The sequence below is a fragment of the Heliangelus exortis genome, chromosome 6, assembly GCF_036169615.1.
Source record: "Heliangelus exortis chromosome 6, bHelExo1.hap1, whole genome shotgun sequence".
NCBI lineage: Eukaryota > Metazoa > Chordata > Aves > Apodiformes > Trochilidae > Heliangelus > Heliangelus exortis.
Genome location: NC_092427.1, coordinates 22,277,353 through 22,299,295, shown reverse-complemented (window position 1 = coordinate 22,299,295; position 21,943 = coordinate 22,277,353). Strand labels below are relative to the sequence as shown.

At 37.6% G+C, this 21,943-nt stretch overlaps 1 protein-coding gene across 5 annotated transcripts in view; it reads right to left on the bottom strand.

Annotated features, from left to right (window-relative positions):
* Window positions 1-21,943, bottom strand: part of RAPH1 (Ras association (RalGDS/AF-6) and pleckstrin homology domains 1) — an 84,266-nt gene that overhangs the window by 55,064 nt on the left and 7,259 nt on the right. The window contains exon 1 of one of the 5 annotated variants that reach the window (XM_071747143.1): window positions 17,452-17,552. The exons of 2 other annotated variants lie outside the window; for them this stretch is intronic. The gene's annotated coding sequence lies outside the window, so the exon portion shown is untranslated. Of the gene's footprint in view, window positions 1-9,926; window positions 10,067-17,451; window positions 17,553-21,943 lie in introns of those variants that run through there. 2 more of the 5 variants (XM_071747144.1, XM_071747148.1) reach the window with 2 other exon arrangements.

Genomic DNA, 21,943 nt, shown 5'->3' with positions numbered 1-21,943 from the left:
TTTTGACACTTCCAATAAAAGATACAGTCACAGAATTCTGCAATCAACAAACTGCTGTCATCAGAAAGCAACAGCTTTGGGACAGAGGTAAACTATAATCAAGTGTATGTCTGACTTGCACTTTAAGAACTTTCAGTTCCTACCTTAAATCAACACAGTACAAGACAACAGGAAGTTTTCCTTATGTTGAAAACACTATTTCCTTAGAATGAAAACAATGCATAGAAAGGAGTAGTTATAAAAGAATCAGACCACAGGTTTGTCTATACCACAATAAATAGCAGGAAGATTATCAGAGAAACAAAAATAGAATTCTGAGTCTAACTGGAAACACCAATGTACTTAAAAGGCCAGCAACAACATGTTAATTCATTTTAATATCAGAAACATTGTAATAAGCATTTTGAATTAGAACAAACTGACATCATGAAACCCCCAAATGAAAACAAACCACCTTTCTTTCAGGCAGCTGATGTTTTCACCCCCAGTCTTTCTTATTAAACTCAAGCTTCTACAAGCTTATACTTGTTAATGAATTAAGAATGTTACTAAAAACAACAATGGAATTTGTTAGAAATCTATTATAGGGATGCAGTAGGAAATAAACATCAAAACAATCTGAAAAAGTAACCATTTTTGCATTTTAAATCCTAGCCTCAAGAAGGAAAAGGAACTATATAGCAGACTCCCGTCTGGAAAACACACTCTGTAGTTGGTTTGGAAATCAGAGTTGTTATTCCATTTGTGACCAGTGTCCCCATGTCAGTACCCATTCCCATTTAAGAAGCTGTATGTGACAGAACCCTACAGCACTATACCACACGAGCACATAAACATCATGTGCACACATAGTAAGAGGCAAATAAAATTCTAGGAGGTGTTCACCTCTGATACTTGTTCACCTGACTGATTAAAAAAAAATAAGGTTACTTACACAGAAAAAAAAATTGAAATCCTTCTACAAAACTGACAACCAAAGTTCATATCCACATGTCTATTTATCTTCTTAAAATTCTGGTAAATGAAAAAAGGTAGCTTGGGCACATAAATTTTGTTCATATTAATATTTTTGTCCACATAACTGGGCCCAATCAAATCTAGCATGTTTTTAAGGGAAAACCAAGAAAGACTTATGCTATAACTGACACCAATATTTCTTCCTTGAATTTAAAACTGCAGCACATTAAGCCAATGATACAGTGCAGATTATTTACTTTCTTTTCATGTTTCTTCTTAATATGCATAAAACATTCTGAAATTAACCACTAAAAAAGAGATTTGGAGGAGGATTAGAAAGTTATGGTAAATTTTTTCCATATTATCCAACGTCATATAGCCCTGTTTAAGAAAAAAGTAATCTAGATTAAAACCTAAACAAAAGAGCATTTGTTTTCTTTTAGTTTCAAATAGCATAGGTAGTAGTTGAACACATGCCAAGGCTCCTATAGCATACAGACATTCCAAGACCTCTCAAATTCAGAGACCGATGTACAAATCTGTCAGGGAAAAAATTCACCTTCAAAACGTTCCGAATAAAAATTTTATGTCAAGTGAAAGCCTCCTTCAATGTATTATTTTGAGCAAACTGAGTTTTGTTTTTCTGTTTTCAAACCACGCTTCAGGTCTTCCAGGCTTGGTGAAAACACATTGAATATCTGATAAAAGATAAAGCTTCAGCCACGTAAGTAAAGCCTTTTACAAGCAATAACCTCACATTTCTGAAATTATTCAGGCAATGGTTTTCATAGTTAAAATTCTACATTTCTGTATTTTATAAAGATAGCATCTGTTGCCACATTTTAGAAATTGAGTAATGTCTGTGCATTCTTTTGTACCATTCTAAACAGGAAAACCTATTTATTCAATACAATTTAAAATGCAAAAACATCAGATCTATGCCTTGCACACATTAAGAGAGTCACATATCCAGAAATACAGTGGGTGACCTCTGTGGACAGGAGGTCCTGTGGACAGGAGTATCTGTCTGTCTCAAGCTAAGATCCAAGAAAGAAACAGTTTCACCTAATCACAGATCAACAGATTGAAGATATAATTAAGGTGTATAAAACATTCATAGTTACTAATGTATTGGGTCAGTGGATTATTAGGGAATGTGACAACCTTTGATTCAAGTCTACTGTTTCCTGCCCTCCCTTCCCTCTCTCCCCAGCTCACTAATGAAGTTTTTTTTACATAAACACATTACTTGGCATAATTCAATTGATCTGTCCTGCCAAACTCAATTGCATTCCAACTAGCAAGGAAGCAAGGAACTCAGCATTTCGTTGGAAAACTGACTTTATTTAATTCCTTACTTATTTCTTAAAATAAACTCATTAGTAAAAATTTGGAACTAGGGTGACAAAAAGGAACGAACAAATGTTTATGCCCATGGAGTTGTTCAAGCTGTTTTTCAAAATCAAAACAGAACACTGGACTTTAGCAATTAAGCCTGTTCTTCAAACAGAAGTTGAGAGCAGAATACGAAATATTAAAGACTTATTCAAAGAAACTGGAGAGACAGTTACCGAACACGTAAACATTACAGAACATGTAAAAAAGTTTTAAAAGCAGAATGCAACATTGTTTTTTTCATACATGCAATATGCAATTTTCAGGTCTTCTAATTTATATCAGGCAGCTGGTGGGGGCTGCAGACGTCCTCACCGTAAGATTTTATTTTCAAGTTTAGTTGGGAGACGCAAAACTGAAAAGCTCACAGTATTCCCTCCCTTGCTGAACTGTGTGACATGAGAGAACGTACCCTTGAAAACACAGAAAACTGTCTGAAAATGCATGCTTTGAATTGCAGACATGTTAACAGTTTCAATAAAAGACCAATTAGAAGCTACTGAAAGTAAGTTATTCAAATATGCACAGCATGACTTCTAACACTACTCCTAAAATTAAGCACATGCCTGTAAAAGAACCTGCCTTTGCCTCTAGCTTTTTGTATTTAAAGCCCAGTCAAAAACTAATCTTTTCACTGAGTTCTTAGAAATATTTTTCTTCATATCATCTCTAAGTTTGTAATAAAACTATTTATAGCAACACAACTGAACACATAACTTACATGAAGTTTAACAACTGCTAATGAAACAACTGTTTGAAAAAGCAACTGGAAGAAGATAAGTCTGAATCAGATATCAGATTATAACAAAGCAATCTCACTGCTTCTGGAATCCCCCAAAATACATCATTGCTGTATGCAGTCAATACAGGTTTCTAAACCACAGTACAGTTCATGGCAGCACTGTTATGCTTTTCAGATTACACCAGTGTCCAACCCGAGATTCTAACCAGGAAAGTCAAACATACTACAGTTGCTGCTCCCTGGTCTTCCACAGATTCAGTAGAATGAAGCAAATGTTAAGCAGGGTTATGACAACACTGGACCCTTCAGAGACAGGAAAAATATCAAAGAACAAAGTTCTTTTTGGCTAGCAGCATAAAGAAATAGAAAAACACTTCTCCATATTCATATATGCATCACCGCAGCTATCAACTCCCTGATTATTTAGTCAAAACTTGTATGCCCTCATTCTAAATTTAGTTGACACAAGCACCCACAATTTCCTGAAGTAAACAAACTGAAGATACTAGAATGTTTACATCATCATCCTTAGTTCTAAAACCCACCTATCCACCTCCTCTTTGTTTAAAAGCTTGGAGAGCTAAATTGCAAAATTTTGGAAAAAGGGAAAAAACCAAAAAACAACAAACCCTGCACCAAAATTACAGAAACATCTACTAAAGAATCTAATTGTCTTTTAAATGTTCACTACTGAGAAGGCAAACAGTAAAACCATAAAGGTTTCCAGTATATTCCAATATATTTCTCTGCCAGTCTCATATCCAACCAAATAGATGTTGCCTTGAAAAGGGGCTTTAGCTAACATTGTGTCCCGTTTCCTGAACCAAGCAGACAAACATGACTGATTACTGCAAGCAACTCATGCTATTTGTGAAGCATAATATTCAATTCAGTTACAGTTATTAACCTAATACACAGCTGCAAATGATATGAGAATGCTAAGGGCAGTATAGGCAATACTTTTGTCTCCAGAGCACACAAAGTGTATGAGATCCAGAAATGCACATCTCCTAATGATGTGCTTAGACTCACATATACTGATTAGCCAGCTTGAAGCTCCACTGAGGCTTGTATAAAAAGAAATTAATAATTTAGATGTCCAAACTTTTACCAAAACTTCCCAAGGGCTTAATAATTCAAGTAAAAATGTAAGCATTTGGCATCCTGGTATGCGTTTACCATCAAAACTGTATCAGACGTTGCAATAATGAAGGAAGACTTCCACTTTACAGATAAGAGCCAAGGCAATGAATACAAAACAAACTTCATGGTTTGGAAAAACAGAATAGTATTGGTAGGCTTACCCATAACATGGGACAACACACCTATCTCAAAGCAGGAAAAATATCCTGTCTCAGGAGCCAGGATCACTCATAGGAAGGCATTTAAACTCCAAGGGGGTGGAGATAAAGCTGGGCTTACTGGAGATGACCTTGGGAGTGGCACACCAGTACCAACTGGGCAGCCTGGTGAGGTGTGCTTTAAACTGAGGGACCCAGACTGAATGATCCAAAATGGCAATGATCACCCCACCATCACCACTACAAGTGGAAAGCTTGTAGTCTCAGCTCAATGGGGTACTGAGACATCATATAAACAGTAACATTAGAAGGATTGGACAGGATGATCCTAGGGGTCTATTCCAATCTATGATCTAAACACAGAAAATTGGCTACATTCATAAGTGTACCTTTAACAACATTTTGCACATAACAACAGAACATAAAATCTGAGTAATAAGCCAATACAGAAACATGATGGTATTTTATATAATCAACTAAAGGATTCTATTTCACAATGAGGACATTTTCAGATGTACTACTGGTAACAGTCCAAATGATGATCCAAAAGGTTCAACACATTCTTCAACTCAAATGACACCTAATCCAGTTATGTCTCATTTGGTCCTTTCTTTCCTCTATAGCTGCTAATGTTGACTGAATTATAATCAAAGACAAAAAAAATCAAAACCAAGCAATAACACAAGAAACTTAAGGCAATCTTATTTCATAGGAGGGCCACACAACAAACTTCAGAGTCAATTGACACACAAGCCATACATCTTTTTGTGATCCAGGTCTACTTTTTTCCCTTCTCAGGCAGCATACAGACCCATCCCTGTCCTTGCTATTCAAAATGCTGGTTTCATTGAGCATTCTATTTACAGGCTATTAAAAAAGAGATACTTCTACATCAGTGTGATTGGTAAGGAAAGGTAACAAACATCTTCATTCAGGATCAGCAGGTGACTGAACCAAGATGCACGAGACTGCATGAAGGAATGTGTTCTCTGTAGGAAAGGATGTCTCAAATAACACATATATGAGACACAGCATGAAAGAATGGCTTTGTTGACATGCAGTTAAACCTAATGGGTGCTAAAAAGGACTTGTCTGTGGCATATGAAGTTAACTGCTTTGCTACCAACACTAAAATAAGCACTAATTTAATAACATAATAGAAGCAGGTGAGACTGACATTGTGGTCACTTCACTTCCTGAATGACAGCTCCACAGTTACCCAGTCTACCACACTACTCTGTAGATCTTCAATCCAGAAAAGCACTAGAAGGCAAAGTGTAAATCAATTTTTATGAGCTTACTTGAATCTTGAAAATTCATCCGCTCCAGGAAAAGATCATGTCAAGTCTCTCTCCTCCATCAGCAGATTAAGAATAGCATTGAATTTTGTAATACTATTTGGCCTTATGCATAGGTCCCAGGAAATACCCAGATATTCTTGTAACTGTGGCCCAATAATAACAATCACCAAGCTGACAGTGGGACTTTTAGGCTCATCCTTCACTTTGGAAAGGAAGAAGTACTTGCCAACCAATCACTACAAAATTCATATTTCTTTACAGACAGGTCAATTGTGCCTGTACTGGGTCTTTTTCTACCAGGAATAAATACCCAAAGAAATAATTTTTTAGAGATATACTAGGTTGTAATCCAACTACAAGGAAGCAAAATTAAGCTGCCATCTATCTGAAGAACCTGGACTTCCTCATAGAGCTCATCTAAGATGGCACCCATGAAGGATCAAACCAACCAGGAGAGAGCTGTAAGAAAATCATTTAGGTCTCAGGTCAAATTATAGTGCAGGTAAGAGTATTCACTCCTAAAACTCTGAAGTACTCCATGCTTTAGTACAGTTGAAAATGTTTTTGCTCAAAGTATCCCCTCAAAGATTAGAAATAATCATGATGCCAATACTTACTTAAGATAGCACACCAGACACTGGCAATCTGTATGATGTGAGTAATACCTACATTCACAAGTTGCCAAATCCCTTTCTATAAGGACACAGTGATACCCTATGAAGCCTGGTTTAAAAAATACACAAGCTTTAGCTATGATAAATAAACAACATTCTTTACAGGTTGCTTTTATATAAAACTTTCATATCACTGTATTTATTCTTTACACTAACCTCAGCTGCAGCAGGTTGGATATTGATTTCTGGTGAGAATTAAGTCATCCTGAAGAGATGCATTTCACTATAGCTGGAACTACCATTTCCAGAAAGTAATAATATAAAATTAAATAAATAAATCAAAACACAGAACTGTATATTTTTCAGAGAAACCACAAATAAGTGTTTGATATACTTAAGTACATCAGTGCTTCATTCTTAGCACATATAAGTCAACACATTTTGGTGTTTACGGCTACCCATTACAAAACATGACCTTAAGAAAACACCAACTGAAAAAAAAAAAAGTGTTTAGAGGAAAAGTGGAGAAATAATTATATGGCTGAAAGATTATCAAAGAAGGAAAAAATATATTCCAATTAGAGAGCATCCGATTTACTTTAAATCCACTCCTAAGAAGTCGAGTGAAAGAGCAGCAACACTGGCTTAAACCAAAAAATAAACATATCTAGACAACAGGCTAACTTATATTTTAAATCACAAGAAAGAAGATTTTTAGATATCTGAATTGGCAGTCAACTTTAATCCTTCAACGCACACTGCATCTAGGGACATAAACTCTCCCTCTCTATCCTCATCACTCTTTTTCATCACCAACCTCTACATAATGTGGCTACTTGAGGTGTGAGGCAGATGAAGACAACCACTCTGATGGAGGGGGAAAAAAATGGGTGTACAGTACTGCACCATGATGTCACCAGAAAATAAAGAGATACTATGTAAGGAGAGGTTTTTTTCAGTGAAAAGCAGTGCCTTGTGGGAGGCTTGGAAGTACTGCATAGAGGAGAGGTTTTTAGTCCAGGAGAAAGACTGATGCATGGCACTGGACAGAGATTAATCCTAACAGTCAAAACTGAAAAAGAAAAGCTGGAAGTTAGGAAGAATGTGGCAGTTTTCTGTGACAGGAAAGAGGAGATCACTTGTCAATAAACCAACACTGCTCAGTAGGTAGTGATGTGAAACATTTGGCTGAAATAACCCTTGCCACACAATGAACTTTGGGAACAACTATATACACCATGAAAAGGAGGAAAGTATAGACAAATTCTGCATAATATGGATGTAAGTAGAAAAACATGTTTATGAATCTCACAGCTGAAAGAGAATGCAGCTGAAGCTAACTGCTTCAAGAGAGGGGTTTAGCAGCATCTTCCCTTGGGTCTTGCAGGTGATTTGGCACAATTTGAGATCCCCATACACCTCATATGCTCTAACAAGACAAAAAGCCAACTTCCTGATGCAGAAGGAGCAACTCGCCTTGTTGATACTGGAAAAATCCAAATTGTATTTTGACAAACCCAGGCAAACTTTTGCCTTACATTTGGCACTGCTCTTCAGTACAAAAGATAAGAGAGAAGCCATTGCAGAAGTGATCTCAACCCACAAAACAACCCACAAAAGCAGTTCCACCACTGCTACTCTCTAGGAAACCCTGCACAAACTGCTGTAGAGAAGGTCTGTGAATTGATACTGAAAGGCATGCTCATCACTGAAAAAGGCTGAAAATAAAACTTAATTCTTACTTGCCATTTTAGCAGTATTTCACTGAAAAACTTTGAGGTTTCAAAAAAAAAAAAAAAATTAAAAAAATAATAACACAAAACCATAAAACTGATATTTCTCCCTGCATTTTTTCTCTTTAATATTTTTTTCACTTGGCATTTCACTTCTACTCTCAACATCCCTTCTCTGCAAGTATGGCTTGATTATCTTAACTCAAGAAGCCCACATAATAACACAAACCAGTATCAGGCTGCTAACAGGAATCAAAAGATTGTCTACTGAGCACTGACCTCAATCTAGTTTATAAGCCTCATTAAACTTTTAAAATTTTTTAAAATTAGTTTTGCATACTTAAGATGTGTTCTAAAGACATATGTTGATACTGAAAAAGCTGTAATACTTCAGTTTCTAAATAAATCTTGGCAGCAGAGAGGGAAGGGTGGAAAAACACCAGTTCTCGACTCTATTCCCTGGAAAAAAGGAGCTGAAGCAAGAAAGTAGCCTAAACATACAAAAATTTTGAAAAAGTTTTGTAATGTCAATGGTTAGAGCAGTCTGAACGTCAGTTAAGCACCAACTGATGCAAACCACCAAGAATTTTATTGTAGAGAGTCAGACCAAATGTAAATATTTATCATAGAATCTATGTTTTGAAGCACATACTCCTGAAAAAGCAGAGAAAATCAGCCTCAGTAGCAGAAAGAAAAAAGAAAATAAGTCATGCTATTGAGGCAGTGAACACAAAATTTGTACACAGCAGACCAACTGAGTAAGATGGGGTGACAGCCAGGTCTTGTTAACGAAGACTTAAAATGGAAAGATTAAAATTCATGGGATTAGCCCCGTGTTCCCAAGAAACACTGTTCAGATCCTAAGCTGCAGAGGCCTTGTCTAAACAGCTCAGCACCCAAACTCCATAAACAACTCCTAAGATTTCTGTCACTACACTTGGTAGTTTAGTGAAGGAAACTTTTCTTGTGTATGAAAACTAAAGACACTGGAGCTGCTACTGCAACTGTGGGGACAAAAATAAATCACGCGAGTCAGACTCCATCCTGCTATTCATGAACAGAAGTTTCAAGATTTTTTTCCAAAAAGTTTCTTGGTTAAAATACTCTACATTTGTCTAACTGCATGCTAAGAAACAGAGATTCTTAGGGACAGGAATGAAATACTCCATGGTATTCATCAGTTTGGGGGACAAATACCCTCCTTATCACAACCAAATTGTAAATATCAAGTATACCTGTACCTTTCAAGAAGAATGGTAGTCTACAGGACGGCTCATGGGCTTCACCACACACTATGTGAATTCAGCTTGTCTGTTTCTCAGGACAGACAGGGAAATTACTTTCCAAGTAGTTCACACAGACCACATTCAAGTTGCCCAGGAAAAGCAAAGCTAGGAGGAAGTAGTGATACGCTGAGAGTAGCAGATCATTTGTGCTTGCCCCTTCAGAAAGAAATTCACCAGCACACACTGGGCTGTACATACCCAACAATTCCAGTCACACAGGAAAGGAGGAGTTCCAGCACACACTTCCTCCCTCTTCCTTCCTATCCTCTCCTGGGATAAATATACCAACTGCTCAGAGTAAGAAGCTGAGCACTAAAAGGTTAAGATGCTTCCAATCCCAAGTCTTATTCTCAGGAACATGCTGTGGTGAAAGGGGCAGCCTTGCCCCTTTTCTGCACTACCAACTCATTCATCATACCTACCTACAACTCTATCAGCTTAGCAAATATACACTAATTTTTAATAAAGTATTTGAGAAATTCAGGCAATTTATTATTGTTATAAACATTTAAGAACTGCAGGATATTATAAACAAACAAACAAACAAAAGAATGAAAATATCAATACATTTTGGATAGATATCTTCTTTGCATTTACCTGTCTCTGAAGCAATGAAAATAAAATTCCTTCCCTCCAGATCCAACTTTCTACAGTCCTTTTCAAAGAAGTTTCCTGATGTTTCTGTCCAAGCTCCTGTTTCTAAAGCTTAAAACAAGTTGCATGTTAAAGCTTGAGCCAGCCTAATACCTCACTGCTGTCCAGAAAAAGATGACTCCTTCCCATCCATCCACTAGCACTTTGCTCCAACACATCACTGAACCTGCTAAACCTTCAAAACCACATGAAAATTCACAGAGCACTTCAAATCCCAAAATAATATTTCTGCTGAGTTAGCAAGCAGAAATAGATTGCCCTTTGACTGGACAAATACTGGAGCCAAGACCTTATTTTGGCTTCAGTAAGATGACACGTGTTAATAAATAAAATGCTTTATAGCTACAAACATATTTAAAGCTTGTGGTTTTCATTAAACCAGTTCAGGCTTTAGTACTTTTCAGGTATCAGGTTAACCCCAAGAGAAGACTACATTTAAACAGGAGCTGGAACAATCTGGGGGAAAAAATGTAGAGTATTACCATCCATAAATACATTAATAATTCTGAATTCAGAAAATTTCCAGCCTTAACACTGTAACACTGAGGCACAAAACTTGAAAACACAGTATGCCTATGCCATTACAGAGAGCTTTCAAATTAGAATCTGAACACAGAAATGGTGTCTTCCCTGTTGCACTTTTTCATTTAATGTTTAAAAGCATTGGTCATACTGTTCTGGACACTAAAAAAATTTCCCAAGCACAGGATCTTACATGTTCATGTAAGGCCTTTGAACCATCTCAATGGTAACACAGTAAGCACACCTGTGCTTATAAATATATATATGTGTATACATATAATTTAAAAATATATTAAAAATACCTTAAAATAAAAAAAATGCTTTTGCCAACACAAGCTATTCACTAGAGTAGTCCATAGGTATGCATAACATTCAAACATTTGTTAAAATGCATCAAACAACTAATGACACAAAGGAACACTTGTAACAACACAAATTCCACTAAAAAGTAAAATTTGAAAGGAAGTGCTTACACTTGAATGGGCCTTTATTTGTATCACAGTTTTTCCAAGTTATCAGGAACACATAAGGCATTCTTATGCAAAATACTCCTTTGCTACATGAAATGGTACGAAGAAATGACATGAAAAATGGTATCTAGCTGTGTCAGGGGAAGTTCTGATTGAACATTAAAAAACGGTTCTTCACTGAGAGACTTGAGGTGGTCACCAAAAAAGGCTCCCCAAGGAAGTGCTCATGGCACCAAGCCTGATACTTCAAGAGGCATCTGGATGATGCTCTTAAGTCATACGATTTAGTTTTAGGTAGCCCTGTGAGCATCAGGGAGCTGGCATCTATGATCCTTATGGGTCCCTTTCAACTTGAGATATTCTATGATTCTGTGAATATCTCATTTGGGTACAGTTGTAATTGTGTCATTTACCTACCAACTCCTTAAAGTCACTTCATTTTTCCATTGCCTGAAGCACACATTGAGCAGCTGACACAGGTTGTCTCTACTACCAATGTAATAAACATTCTTCAGTCTTCACAGAAAAATTAAGCCATGATAGACAAATTCCCATTTGTTTCAGTTTGTATATGGCTTCATTCAGATAAGTTACACACAATCTGCTGGCACCAGAAGCAGGCAGCTGACTGCCTCCTACTCTGCAGCCAGCACGGAGAGAAATGTGGTGACCAGCTTCAGACACACAACAGAGCACCCTTCCTCCTACATTCTTCTGCAGCCTTCCAGCTACAGTATGTGCTTTAGAAACTATTACATGCTAATAACTACATCTGTGTTTCGGGATTTTGTTGGCGTTTTTTCAAAAAACAAAAATATATTAGCACAAATGGCTAATGTCATCCACAGTATTTTCAGAAACACCACTGAGTTTATTTTTTAAGAATACTTGAACATACTTAAAAAACAAAACAACCCACACACTCATGATTCCAAGGAAGGAATACTAAGGGCACCCAAAATTGTGTAATGACCTCATATTAACAGTGCCAAGCTAAGTCTGGAATAACGCAGGCAAAATAAGAATTTTCTCATGTTTTCCCAACACTGACAGAGTCATGACTTGAAAATTCCTTTGGAACAATACTTCAAAAAGTCTTCTCCTAGACCTTTAGAGTACTTACAAGAACATTGCTGTAGATCTCTCAATACCTTAGGTTTTCTAATAGATCCCTAACTGCAACTACAGGTAATTTTTTGTTTTATGGTGTTTGAAATTATCTTTCTTATATGAAGCACCCTGTATTGTTTCCTGGTGAAGGAAGATTGACCTCTTCCCATTGTCCTTGTGCAGCACAAGCAGACACACCTCATAATAAGCACACACTCCCAAGGCTTCCTTCCCAAAATCAAATGACATTTTGGAAACTTTTGGTTTTAGTAGGAATAGAGAGCTCAGTACTCAAACTATGGTACCACCCAACTATACTCCCAGTTGTGGCTATGGTTTCTCATAACAAAATACTCTGTGCAAACAGCTTGTTGACGTTGAAATCAGGATCTTTGTCTTCCCAATACCTGGCTCTACAGGTGATCAAGAAATATATATACTGTATTAATTACTGTTTTCTCATACAGAAAACTTCATGTAAGGAACAGTTTGTCAAGGAAACAAACATTCCTGCCTCTTGTTACCATTGCAGCTTAATATAAGAAGCCATCAAGCCTCATTCTTTCATTAGTTTAATGGAAAAAAGGAAAACTTTGAAAGACTAACTTACAGATTACTTTTCTCAACCAGTCAGGTATTTCAATTCCTTCACCTTTCTGTTCTCCAAATGTAATAATACCAAAATATTTTTTAAGTAGAGAAAAACAATGAAACATCAACTTTTACAGATTTATTGATAATACACTAGATAAAAAACCCAAGACTTTTATAAACGTATTATCTTATTATCAACACACCATAACTCAGTTTTTCTCCAGAGAACACAAAAATTTATGTCCTCCTATGAAAACAATTAGCTGCATTTTCTAAGCATTAAAAGTTATTTAGAAAAACAGGGCTAAACACAAGCTTATACTGTGATGTCTATTGAATCTGCATCATACTCGGAACCATGCCCCAAGCTTCCCTAAGGCAAAATACTATCTCAGTTCCTTTCCAAAATATTTAAGCCTGTGTCCACAAGGCTGATTGCCAAGTGCTGTCATTTCCTTCAGTATAATCTGTAAAGCACCAGGAAACACAGCTACACAACAAATGCAGGAATACCTGACATACACTTCAAAAATGTGCTGAGTGGACAGTAGTTTCTGTTCTGTTTGTGTAATATGTTCTATTGCAACTTAACCATAGTGACCTCCTCCCAGGATTACTGGTATTCTGGTCAAGAATTCTCACAGATTAATATTTTTCTGCTGTATAAATCCAGGACAAACTCTTGTTCTAGACATACATTCTTATGGCAGGACTAGGGGAAGAGGTTATATCTAGTTCACCAAAAATTAGGTCACCCATTTCAAAAGCAAATATAAACTGCATGCTGAAGTTTTTCAGCATTACATAGGTACTCTCCCTCAACAAAAACCTGGAAGAGATTTATCAGAAATTCTGAATACAGCTAGATTAATTATAAATGCAGGAGGAAGGAAGTTCATATTTACAAACTTAGCCAAAAAAACCCAAACAACATTATACCAACAGCTGTGTAGCAATTTGACAAGACTCAGAGTGAAGCTTTCTTCCTCAACATTTCAAAGGAACAATTTTTTTTGTTTCCTCAAAAATATCTTCTTTGGTATAAAGACCTCTCTACGGACTGAGCCAGACAAATAAACTTCAGATTACAACACTAAGACTGGAATGTGTACCACAATTACTATTTTTACTGCTAAAGCAGCTGTATTGAGTTGACCACACTGTATAAAGATCTCCATTTGTAACACTCGAAAGGGTAATTACTTGGAACAAATTCACATCTTGGTAAGGACAAAGGTAGGAAAAAAAGAACTGATATGCATTAGTTTTGCTGCAGCCAAATTGAGCCACAAAGCATCAGAAGTACCAGTTTAAAATGCAGGTGATGGCAACCAGTTTAAGAAACACACTGTAATTAGGCTCTTAATTAATTAGTATATTGGTATTTAAATGCAAAATAACTTCCAAGTTACGTTCACCTATTGTATTATGAAAAAGTTTATGCAGATGCAGAGGTTTGTGGAACATTCCATTAGCCCAGAGTCTCACTTCCTCAGATTGTTTCATTTTTTGTAGAAATTATTATTAAGCTTGAATCCTAGCTATCTCAAGCTGAATTAAATGTAAAAAGCAGCACCATAAAAGGATTTCCAATGAAGCTTAAAAAAATGTTTCATGGCTTTTCCTGGTTTTCCATCTTCTTTCAGAGCATCAATTCAGGACTATGTCTTGCTGGCAACTTCTCCCTATTATTTTTCCAAAGGATTTGAAAAGTTTTGCTGATAGGAATGAAGTTACAGCCCAATGTACCTTAAGCTGCCAGCTTGTGACAAATCAGAATAGGTTTAACAAACCACAAAAGGAAATAATTTTTGCAGAGTTATAAATTTAATTCCCCTGGAAGCCTTTGCACACTCGCCCAACATACATCTGCAGTAAACGTAGCTTATAAATACTAAAATACATAATTACAGGGTTTAGGTATACTTATTTATTAATAAATTCTGCAAGGAACCACACCCAGCCTGTAAAGGAATGTTGCATCTGATAGTGCCACATACCGACTGCTGTCAGCTGGAGGGGAACACTGGAACGAAACAGAGCTGCTGCTCTGAAGGTCCTGAAATCCATAGGGGTGATGGATTAAATCCATCTTCACCCTTCAGAATCAGAGATGGAATTCCACTTTTTCCCTCCATTCCCTTCTGGGTTTTTTTTTTTTCCTTTTTATTCACAAAAAGTAAATTAAACTGCATTCACATGGGTCAGGGCATCTCATTCTGTTCACTTACAGCCCAGCAGGTAGTTCACTTGACAAATTCTAAAGCATGCAAAGGGTTGGGTAAAGAACACAGTGCTGTAGCTAGAAATGCAGCTCCTTTTCTTTTCCCTCATATGAATCTTCCCTCTCATTAAACTCAACAGCAAAATTAAACCTGAAACTTTAAAGTAACTGGGTGGTTTCTGACCATTAAAACAAGCAAGGAACCCGTTAAAAGCTGGAAAATTAGGGGAAGGTAGAATTCTAGCTTTTCAACTAAAAAGTTGTTTGGAAAACCAACAAACAGGATGAAATCTAATTTAAAAACATATAGTCTAACTTGAGTGAAATATTTTTAAAACACGATCAGTACTTTTTGATTTTACCCTAGCATCAAAGAACACTCTGATCAATGCTTTTCAGGAAGACTTCTACCAATCTAACAGGACTTACTGCTCTGAAGTCTAGTCTGGCATATGTTGCAGGAGGAAAAGAGGCTTTCACAATGCAGCCTGATAAAAGACAAGCTGGTTGGTTCTAAGCTTAAATGAGAGAAATTAACTTTGGGCCTTTAAGATAAAAGTATGGACAAAGTAACAGAGTCCACCCTAAAACAGACAAGGAATCAGAATTTTTATTACTCTCATAATACATCTGTGGGCTATGCGAGACTGAATTCTACTATTTGTAACCCATCAGCTGAAAGAATTTGACATAATTCAAAGAAACAGTTTTTAAACGGGTCAAATGATAACAAACTGTTTCATTCAAAAAATAAAAATATCCACCAACATCTAAGATACATACCTATATTTTGCACACTTGCTCATAAAAAGCTCTAAAAAAAAGACTGGTGGTATTAGCAACATAATCCATTACTACAAGTCCTCAAATGCTTAAGCCTCAATCAAAAAGTCTTGAGAACATTTCCACACAGAACTTAATTAAATTTTGGGGTTGGATTGTTTGGTGGGTTTTGTTAGGCTGATTTTGTTGTTGTTTAATTAAACTACTTATGCACGAGATAGGTTTTAAATCATGCTGATGAAGCTGAAGCAAATTCTGTTCTCATACTGCTGGATTTGGCATCCTCTTGAAAATGCTCTTTTGCATTTGACAGAAATCCTGCAATACATTTTGAATGATATATAAATAAAATATGGAAGCAATTACCTGGGCAATTTTCCCATCACACTGAACAAAGACATACAAACAATTCTACTGAACTTAGAGAAAGCTGAAGATGTGGGTCATGTTGTTTTACTCTCCTTTCATTGCTCAGTATTATTCTAAAATCTTAAACTATTTTGATATTGCCTGAATATACACCGGTGTAGCAAAAGCCTGACAAAACTGTAATCTGTACAAAGCTAGTGTAATGAATTCTTTGAAAGACTGGTCAGCAAAGTGCATGTGGAAATTTCAATCAACAAACTAGCCAAAATTCCTTACTGGACAGTAGCTAGAATGATCAGCAGTGAATGACTCACCAGCTAGGTGCTAGTATAATATCAGTTGCAGCTGCTCTGTCAGAGCTGCCAGTGGACCTTCACACTTACTAAAGGATCTGACTGGCTCTGGTCTCATGGAAATACTGCTGAGAATGACTACCAAGAATCCCTGCCTGGCTCTTAGCACTATTTCTGTGTCAGTGTCTCTATCCATTCTGTGCAACCACTTATGAGAGATGAAACAGCTCAGTCACCAGCCAGAGTGTGCCCCCCAATATTTATAAAGAAATACCTGTAAAAAAAAATAGAATGCATCCTAAAACCTCATTTATTCCTAGTCTCAACATGTCACTTGATGTTACAACCATCTCTCAAAATAATTAAAAGAGCAATACATCTCTGAAATCATTTAGAGCCTTCTGTGCCAAGCAGTAAGATCAATTCTAACAGTACAGTCAAATCTAACAGTACCTCTTTCCAGCTCTATTATTCCTGACAGTTTATACTTTTAAAATGCAATTAAGTCACAGAAAGCAAGACCTAAGCCTGTTTTTCAATTCTTGTGCATCATCTAAAGAACTTCTCCCAGCAGAACAGAATATGCACAAAGCACAGGACTCGTACAGTTAATTATCCTACCCAGCCTGCCCTCAATGACATTTTGAGTTGGGGAACATCAAGAGCAATTTTCTGTCCAGTTGTGAGTGGACATAGTATCTCCTGTGGGACAAATCTAAACAAAACTTAGGAGCACAAAAAAACATGTTCAAGTACAGAGAGGAATTCTGCACAGAAAAAGTATTTTTCTACCTATGCAGTTTCTAATCAAGCAGCATTTCAGAAGCAAACATTCAAAGACCAATACACGAAAGGAGGATGAGAGCTACAAACACCACCACATTCACACCTAGTAAGGAGGAAACTTCACTAGTGTTAAAATACAACCTCAAAACACACGTTCAAACTAGTTCCGTGTAACTATGTCTGGCAAACCTAGCTGCTTCTGAAGGATCTAGGCCCAGAAAAAACAAAAAACCAAAGGCAGACAATTGCCCAAACTTCTGGGCATAAAATCTATTCAAGCTAACTCCCCGCATGACACCTGTAAAGACATTAACTACCTGGTACTTCAGAAGAATTAAGTGACATCTCTTTTCAAAAAGTGAGACACCAGATTCACCACACTTCAGAAATGAAACACCACTGAAGCTGAGAGTGCAGAGTCTGAAAATATTTTGTTTACTCTGCACTGGACTTTCAACCTCACAGTGCACACGAGTCATTCCAGGAATATTCCATTCCAGTTGATAAAAGGTAATTTAAGATTTTTCTCTACAAAATAGTAATAACTAGCTCCAAGGGCTTTAGGTTTTTTCAACTGTTATTTTGATGAGCTTCTGAAGTTGTTTTTTTTAACAGATTCAAGCTAAACAGGAATATTCAATATAAAATAAAGTTTCATCCAAGCTAACAAGCACTTGAGTGGGGTTTTCTGGGGTTTGTTTTCTAATTTATTTTGAACAAGAAAGTCATTTTCACTAACTAGGGCAGCAATTACAAAAAGTTAAGCTGTATGTTGCACTATAAACAGGAGTTTAGTAAATACAGAAGTCTTCCTAAAGACACTGTATGTTTCCTTTTAAGAACTGTGGTATGGATATGTAGTTCCTCCTAAAAATTTCCTTGGTGCTTTAATTTTCCACTTTGCCAGCTGCCAGAAGGGAAGACAACATTCATGCTTTTCTATAAGGCTCTCCTTCTCCTTCCATGTAATTGCTGAAAATGAGACTTCTTGCTTCTGCTATACTTCTTAGAAAGAATCTGAGGTCTCTACTCAAGAACAACTTAATAAAATAATTCCCTTCCTTCCTCCCTGAGCAGGAATTTATTGTTGGTACTTACATCTATCTGACAAAAGCCTTTCAGTTTCACAGAGCTGATATAGGATATCACTCAGTTACTTAGTGATAGAGATACCTAAGGAGAGTTGAAAGAATTACTCAGCTTCAAGCATGATTCTTCTGAGCTGTGACATGCTCAGAGATGGCCAAAGGAATTCCTAAGTTTTAGGTAGTATTACTGTCTTGGTAAGGTTACCTGAGAGTGTAGGCTTTTTCATCTCCCCCTGACAAACAAAATGACAAACTTGGGGATAGCTTTTCCAGGGATATCATGCAATCATTGATGCTTCTATCAAAGCCACTCACAGCATGTCCAATATCCAGCTGGTCATTGATGCAGAGAGCCAAACCCTCTCCTCTTCTGCCTTCTCTGTCCTTTCTAAACAGTTTATCCCCAGCCATCCCCACACTCCAGTCATAGGAGCTGTCCCAGCACATCCCAGTAACATCACAGCCCTGCAGGCAGGCAGACCTGTAACTCGCTTTGGTTATTCCCCATGCTTTGTGTGTTCGCATAGAGACATTTGAGATGTGTCCCCTCCATAACTCCCATTTTTAAAAATGGAAAAAAAAAAAAAAAAAAAGACCCAGGGAACTCCAGGCCAGTCAGTCTCACCTCTGTGCCTGGCAATTCATGGTGCAGATCCTCCTGAAGGCTCTGCTAAGGCAAGCAGGTGACAAAGGGGTGATTGGTGACATCCAACACAGCTTCACTAAGGGCAAATCCTGCCTGACTGATTTGGTGGCCTTTTATGATGGGGTCACAGCCTTGGTGGACCAAGACAGAGCAACAGATGTCATCTACCTGGACATGTGAAAAGCATTAGACACTGTCCTGCCCAACATTGTGATCCCCAAACTGGAATACAAATGCCGCGGATGAACCACTCATTGGATATGGAACTGGCTGGGTGGTCAGACCCAAAGAGTTGTGATCAGTGGCTCAGTGCCCAAATGGAAATGTGTGACCAAGGGTGTTCCTCGAGGGTCAGTACTCAGAGCAGAGCTATTTAACATCTTTGGTGGTGACGTGGACAGTGGAATCAAATGCACCCTCAGTGAGTTTGCTGATGACACCAAACTGTGTGGAGAAGTCAACACACTGGAGGGAAGGGATGGCATCCAGGGGGACCTGGACAGGCTCGAGAAGTGGGCTTGTGCAAACTGCATGAAATTCTGTAAGTCCAACTGCAAGATTCTTCACCTGGGTTGGGCAATCACACGTACGAATACAGGCTGGGAGGAGAAAAGACTACAGACAGCCCTGAGGAGGACTTGGAGGTGGAGGTGTCCCAGAAGCATAACAAGAGCTATCAATGTGCACCTGCAGCCCAGAAAGCCCTGGGTCCTGGGCTGTATCAAAGGAAGCACTGACAGCAGTTGAGGGAGGGGATTCTCCCCCTCTACTCTGCTCTTGAGACCCCAACCTGAAGTACTGTGTCCAGTTCTGGAGTCCCCAGCATAAGGACATAGAGCTCCCAGAACATGTCCAGAGGAGAGACACTAAACTGATCAAAGGGCTGGAGCACCTCCCCTACGAAGAAACACTAAAGAAGTTGGGGTTGTTCAGCCTGGAGAAGAGGAGGCTCCAAGGTGACCTTATAGTAACCTTCCAGTGTCTGAAGGGGCCCTACAAGAAAGCTGGGGCTGGGCTTTTTACATGGGTGTGTAGTGAGAGGACAAGAGGAAATTATTTCAAACTTGAAGAGGGGAGATTTAGGTTAGAAGTGTTCAAAGCCAGGTTGGATGGGGCCTTGAGCAACCTCATCTAGTGGAAAGTGTCCTTGCCCATGCAGGGAGGTTAGAACTAGATGATCATTAAGGTCCCTTCCAACCAAAACCGGGCTATGGTTCTATGAAAAGGTCATTTTCTTAAGTCATGAGGTAAAGAGGTAAGTGACAACTTCCTTGGAGAAATGAGGTCTTTAAGGCATTTTTCTTTAAAGGCTCAGAACAGCTTGGGAGTTTTTATTCACTATAGGATTTTTTTTAATTCCTTATAAAACATATTTGTGTGAAAGGTCTTCAGTCACTTGTGAAGATGGATTATTACAGACAGCTGGGAAGTCCAAACTTGCAGTGGTATATTAAAACAGATTCCAACAATGATTAACTCAAATTTAAATGGTGCAACAAGATCAGTGATCCTTCTAGCAAGGAGGAAAGCAGGAAGCAAAATTACTGAGGGTAAATAAAGACAGCTTGGAATGCGTGGCTTCTGGCATGGAATCAAAAATCCTATGCAAGATGCTGCATCACTATACAGGCATGAACTAGGCAAGTCAGTATGAAATAAAAAACACCCATAAATGAGTAGGAAACTGCCTAAGAATAGCCAACAGTGCAATACCTAAGATAGAGGCTTTAAGTCCAGACACCATCCATCAGTAATGTAAACACCATAGGACAATTCTGATGAACCTTCTTGGGCAGTGAACATTTCCCTCCTTTCTGAAGGAAGCTATAATACACATGCCATTTATTTCACATAGGGTGTCTTGTCCCTGTAGACACAGTTGCAGAGTTAAAAAATTTAAAATTTTGGATCTTATCTTTGTGCATTTCCCACCAATGGTATGAGAAAACCTGAAGGAATGCTGTCATAGCCAAAATGAAATTATTTCACACCTGTTGGAGTACTATTCTTCTGACTTCAATACTTTTTGTTCTAAATCATGCAGAAGAGTAATGAGCAATGAGCTGAGATACAAAGTAGAAAAAACATAGGATTAAAACTAAGGCAATTAGCATGCAAGTACAGCAAATACGCAAAACTATGCTTCCCATATCAACTTTACTTTTGGAAGATAATCATTAAACTGAAAAAACCCAGACTCGTCCATGAGATGTTTGAAAAAATGTTGAAAACTTTCTGGTTTCAATACTGATCTAGAATCCCTCCCAGTACTGTAAACCAAATAGAGATAGTATTTGTCATCTGTATATGAAAATGAATTTACAAAATGCACACAGTATTTCCTAGAGATTCTGAAAACCTAGATATATGCCTTTTCATACGCATGAGATGTTAATTGCCACCTAGGACTTTGTCTTAATTCTAAAAAATGCTTTCACATCCACGATTTAAAAGAACCTTTACATTTGCAAAACTGTATAATTACGGTCTAGAAGATTTATACAAGGATGTAGCTTCTCTTCCTCTCTGAACAGCTCCCAAAAGGGAGAACCTTTCACTTCAACTCACCACTCCTTCAATTTTACCAATCTGGCACGCTGTGGCTCATGCTGTAAACTGGATCACACAACTGAGATGGATTAAATCTCACCAGTGCCTTCTTTTTAGAGTATTTTTAACACACAAGGTTAGTGATCAATACAGTTAGTAAGACCTAAGGATGCTTCTGTCAGGAAAAGCATATGTGGTGGAAAAAAAAAAAAAAAGGTGTGTCTAATCTTAATTGCTTCTCTTTTGCTTTTATTAACACCATTTCATTAAGGGACCAACCAGAAAAGACAGAGTGGAACACACAGCTCTTGAGACTGGGTCAGCACTCAGCACTGTCAAGAGCTGCAAGCAGAAGCACTGCAAACCTGAGGCTATTCCAGGCACAGCAAATATGTAGATTTATGACTGGAAGAAATTTATAAACAATGCACTGAGCAAGTTCCTCTGAAGAACCTGTATGTTTGCTTTGCTCATGCTACCTTCTATAGCACCTATAATGAAGTCAACTGGAGACATCATCACGAA